Source organism: Thalassophryne amazonica, chromosome 8 (assembly GCF_902500255.1).
Source record: "Thalassophryne amazonica chromosome 8, fThaAma1.1, whole genome shotgun sequence".
NCBI classification, from domain to species: Eukaryota; Metazoa; Chordata; class Actinopteri; order Batrachoidiformes; family Batrachoididae; genus Thalassophryne; species Thalassophryne amazonica.
The window spans coordinates 15,194,286-15,200,285 of record NC_047110.1 but is presented as its reverse complement, the minus strand read 5'-3'; positions in this window follow the sequence as shown (position 1 = coordinate 15,200,285).

Below are 6,000 nucleotides of genomic sequence, written 5' to 3'. Positions count from 1 at the left end.
TTGAGGGGGAGCTGATACAATACCGGTGTTGCAGACCGAATGGTTCGCCCCTAAGAATTGGTAGCTGCGGTTCTCTGATCGCTTCCTCTGTCTTTTATGAGTAAATAATGCTGAATTTATGTGGAAATGATTGTTGTACAAAAGCTTCAGATATCTGTCGCTGAGAAAGATGATGACTGGAGTGCAGTTTTAAGCAGAAACGAGGTGATAATCCATGAACTGCGGCTGATGATGCATGCGCAGCGAAGGCAGGGCGGACCGTTCGGTCTGCGACACATGCATGTGGTTTGAGGCTACAGTTCTAGAGACTGGGCAGGTGTGTATGTACTGGAAAAGTGTGTGATTTTTGTCCGAGGAGATTTATTGCTGTACATATCCATAGCGTTGCTATTTCAGAAAACATTCAGTTTTTCTAGATCTTGGAAGGAAATCAGACAGAAAAAATTTGTGCAGGAATCTGTAGGTTACCAAGTCGAGTGCTCATCTCTGTCTAGATTGTGTAGTAGTAAACTGGAAGTTTAAGTTTTATGTTTTATGCCCAAAACAGTTTCATTGACGTGTATGCTGGCTGGCCTGGACGTTCCCCCAGTGCCACGGTGCTGGCCAGTACAGACCTGTTCCTGAAAGCAGAGGATCTGCTTGATGGCTACCTTTTCCCAAGACAGGTAAATGTACCTAGAATAGAATAAACTTTATTGTCTGTCCCACAAAAGGCCAAACTTTCAGTATAATTGCTATAACGGAAACTTGGCTTGCAGAAGTTGACAATATAAACTATGAATTGGAGGGTTACAAATTCAGTCATCGGAATAGAAATAAAAGAGGAGGTGGAGTTGCTTTGTATGTTGATAAAAGGCTTAAATACGAAATTAAAGATCAAATGACAATGGCCATGGATTATTTTTTTGTGATGTATTACAACTGAAATAGGTATGGAAAAATGTAAAAATATAATTATTAGTGCATATATAGAGCTCCAGGCTCTAAAATAGAAGAATTTCAAAATTGGATAGAGAAGCATTTTTCACAGTTGGGTAATAAGTGTGTATTTGTCTGTGGTGATGTAAATATTGATCTCTTAAAGCCATATCAACATAAAGTGACAGAGGATTTCATTAATACCATGTACAGCTTAAATTTGTATCCAAAAATTACTAGGCCTTCAAGAATAACTTCTCTGTGTTGTATGATGAATTTGCTTCATTTGAATTCTTACTATTGAATATGTACCGGGGTAACTAGAATGAAATAGGAGCGTTTATGAAATACTCACTTCTCTCAGCTGTAGTTATGAGCTACTACTGGTCAGACTTTTGTTGTGTGTTGGGGGGGCGTGGCTGGCTGTGTTGGTGTTCTTTTCTTTTCTTTGCTCTCCAGGTGGCATGAGGGCTGATTTGTCTGTGGAGAAAGTGCTGGCTGAAGAGTCCTCACCCTTATTAGCGTCATGTGGAACACCTGTGGCAGGGGCTCACATGCGGCCTTGAAGACTTGCAGCTGAAGCAGATAATTGGATGGCATTCTGCATATAAGTCATGTGTGATTTGAGCAGAACTGCCGGGAACTCGACCTTGTGATGTTCGTTTGTGAGACGCTGAGGACCGCGCCTGGGTTTGACATATCGAGCCCGTGAAGCAGGGAAGGGTGAGGACACATGCTGTCAGCACACGCTAAAGGTAATTAAGTGATTAAGTAAGTGTTGATAGTATCTTGGTGTTTTGTTACACAGTAAACTGAGATTGTGAAGAGAATTGTGCAGCTTGCTTCTCACTGCGGTGGCGTGCAGGATAAGTGATCCTCCACTTGTTGTGAGAGGCTGCTCATTTGCATAAAGTTAAAAAGAAACATTGACCTGAGTGTGTTGCTGATAGTGTGTGTTATGCGAAAGATAGAGTTGTATCTGCTGACTCACCTCACCTTCTCTTTGTTCCACAGAGAATCGGTTCGTCGTGTCCACCTGGGGGGTGTTTGGCGGTGGTAGTGAGTCCAGGAGCGCCGGGCTTTAATCTTTGTGGGCGCTGGTGAACGTGCCACTTATCACTCCACCAGAGGGACGCTTTTATGTTTTACATTTGTAAGCACAGGTGAAAAATAAATTGTTTCTGTTGGGAACCGCCTTCTGGTTATTTTTACCGCTGGGTTCTGTCAGACGCAGGTCCGCTCCTCAACCCGCGTCGACGCATAACAACTTTGTTGGAAATGATCGTGTATGAACTGGCTTTTAGCCTTGGTTGATTTGACTGTACGAGTGGGTGTAGGCATTGATAAGCGTTGCTTCTGCCTACACATTTTGGGCACCATGTTCATTGTTTTCTTGTTCTTTCTTTCCTGTAATCTTTGGGGTTTTTTTATTGATTTGGTCTGTAAATGAGTGGGGTTTTTTGTAAGCATTGGTGCCTAATAAATTCAATTCAGTTCAAAGGTCACAGAAATTCTTCTTCAGCTGGCTCATAAAACACATAAAATACTCACACAAAACCTCACTGAGGAACAAAAAAATTGATTGATTGACAACACAATTGACAGCACAAGCGTCTATCTGGTCTTTTTAAGGGCTACTACAGTGGAGGGGATGAAAGATTTTGTTGTGAAAGTGTCGTGACATGGACCCACAACAGGGGGCGTTAATGAACGGACAATGGATAAGCCAAAAAGTAACAATTTAATGTTGTGAATCGCACAACAACGTACAGACAATAACAATATGGTGGACTGTCAATCATACACCAGGTGACGTGTGGGCAGGCTCGACGATAGAAGACGCCTGGAGAGAGAAAAGCTGGATCCCCACACAGCTTCCAACACCAACGGAGCTGAAGAACACCGGAGCCGCCAAGCCCTGCGCCCCAGGTGGCCGCTGTCTTCAGCAGTCAGACCCGGTACTGCTGGCAGAGAACAGAGACAGTCCAGATGAGTGTGAGTTCGCACGCTCAGTAATCCCACAGTCTGTATTAAGTAAAGGAGGGAAAACCTCCACCTCCAATCACACACACTCGTGCAGCTCCTGGTCAACCACTTATCTGGGTTGGGGTGTGAGGCGAAGCCGTCGCTGTCACACCAAACGCCAATCCTCCAGATAAGGCAAAACTCCAGGAAAACGGCTGCAATAGAAGTTCAGGTTAAACACACACAGCGTCTGTCAGCAGAGAAATTACCTGAATGGTAGTTGATTTCTCGGCGAGGAGGTGGAGTTGCAGTCCGGTCTTTGTAGTGGTGGTGATGGGTGACAGCTTGTGTTGATTGATGACAGCTGTCACCTCCAGCAAAGCCGACGCCCTCTCGTGCTTGAAGCCCGCACTTCAAACAGGGCGCCATCTTGTGGTGGTGGGCCAGCAGTACCTCCTCTTCAGCGGCCCACACAACAGATTTCTTATAAATATGTTTGCAGGCCAGAGGAACTCTGTACCGCCTGCGTGATGGCAGTAACTGGAAGGAGTGGTGAAGGGGTGTGAGGGGTCCTCAGTGATTTACAAATGTAATACACAATCTGGACCGATTGTCATGGTAACAATCTGATATGGGAAAATATCAGACTGGAAATCAGCCAATCGGAGCACACATACTGTCGTTGCCATATAATAAATATACTCAACAAAAATATAAACGCAACACTTTTGGTTTTGCTCCCATTTTGTATGAGATGAACTCAAAGATCTAAAACTTTTTCCACATACACAATATCACCATTTCCCTCAAATATTGTTCACAAACCAGTCTAAATCTGTGATAGTGAGCACTTCTCCTTTGCTGAGATAATCCATCCCACCTCACAGGTGTGCCATATCAAGATGCTGATTAGACACCATGATTAGTGCACAGGTGTGCCTTAGACTGCCCACAATAAAAGGCAACTCTGAAAGGTGCAGTTTTATTACACAGCACAATGCCACAGATGTCGCAAGATTTGAGGGAGCGTGCAATTGGCATGCTGACAGCAGGAATGTCAACCAGAGCTGTTGCTCGTGTATTGAATGTTCATTTCTCTACCATAAGCCGTCTCCAAAGGCGTTTCAGAGAATTTGGCAGTACATCCAACCAGCCTCACAACCGCAGACCACGTGTAATCACACCAGCCCAGGACCTCCACATCCAGCATGTTCACCTCCAAGATCGTCTGAGACCAGCCACTCAGACAGCTGCTGAAACAATCGGTTTGCATAACCAAAGAATTTCTGCACAAACTGTCAGAAACCGTCTCAGGGAAGCTCATCTGCATGCTCGTCGTCCTCATCGGGGTCTCGACCTGACTCCAGTTCATCGTCGTAACCGACTTGAGTGGGCAAATGCTCACAATCGCTGGCGTTTGGCACGTTGGAGAGGTGTTCTCTTCAACTCTACGCGAAGGAGATGTGTTGCACTGCATGAGGCAAATGGTGGTCACACCAGATACTGACTGGTATCCCCCCCCCAATAAAACAAAACTGCACCTTTCAGAGTGGCCTTTTATTGTGGGCAGTCTAAGGCACACCTGTGCACTAATCATGGTGTCTAATCAGCATCTTGATATGGCACACCTGTGAGGTGGGAAGGATTATCTCAGCAAAGGAGAAGTGCTCACTATCACAGATTTAGACTGGTTTGTGAACAATATTTGAGGGAAATGGTGATATTGTGTATGTGGAAAAAGTTTTAGATCTTTGAGTTCATCTCATACAAAATGGGAGCAAAACCAGAAGTGTTGCGTTTATATTTTTGTTGAGTATGTTTATTAGTATTATTTATATTTCTTTTTACTTATTTTTTGCAAATGATATTAACTTGTTTTTAATGAAATTGTTACCTTGACAGTGGGTGTCGTAAGAAATGTAATAGCAACTCAGATTGTGAAGTCAGACTGTCTGTCATCATCTATTCGTGTCTGTTCAGATTTATCCTGAAAAAAACCCCAAGTGCTCTTCTAGATGAAGAAAAAACTCTAACTACTCTATTTACAAGATTCTTTTTTTTTTTAACCCCAGAAGTCAATGATAATTGAAGGAGTGGAGATTCCTGTCCACATCACTGGTGATGCATTGTACCCTCTGAAGCCTTGGCTGATGAAAGGATACACCAAGGAGGACCTGCTTTCTCCAGAACAATGTCGCTTCACCTTCAGCCTGACTTCAGCTTTGGAGGTGGTTAACACTGCATTTGCACGGCTCAAAGGACGCTGGAGATGCCTCCTAAAAAGAATGACATTGACATCTCAATGATGCCTCGAGTGGTGGCTGCTTGCTGTGTCTTACACAACATTTGTGAAGCTCGAGGAGATGCTTTTCTTCCTGAGTGGAGCACTGAGATGGCACCCTCACCAAGTAGTTTCCCACAGCCGGACACAGACCCATATAGAGGAGTTACAGATGCCACTGCTGAGCTGATCCGACACCGTATTGCTCACACCCTGTTCAGTATGCTGCAGTACTGAACTCATAGACTTCTTTCAAGCACAGAAAGCGTTTTTCACCAAAGCGTGGACTTTGACCTCAAGTGTCAAATTGCCACATCAACCTCTGTGCCTGTGTCAGGTTGTTTTTTGGACCATGATGACCTCTACAGTACAGAGCAGGTGGACAGGAGCTGAACTACCCATATGTAGACATTGCTGTTATTCCAGGTGTGGGTTTCATGCTACCTACCTGTGTTCTTGGACCAGACACTTCATCTGCATTGTCTCAGTCCACCCAGCTGTAAATGGTTACTAACCTTTGTTGGGGAAATAACCTGTGATGGACTGGTGTCACATCCAGGGGGGCACCATAGACTCTCATCCACTTCATGCAATGGAAACCAGGAATAAGCACCAGCTGGATGGATCTCAGGGCCTGGGCTAGGCTTCTCTGCAGGGCCTCCACCATAATGCTGCTGAAAACATCTCCTGGAGGACACCTGACCTACATGTTTTTTCACTCTCCCTCCTCCACCCACAAATAATTTACTCTGAAAGGTCAACCAGTGAGTACCCTCGAATCACCAAAATTACATACTCAGGTGGGCATGAAAACATACAGGGCAGCCGCCCTCCAG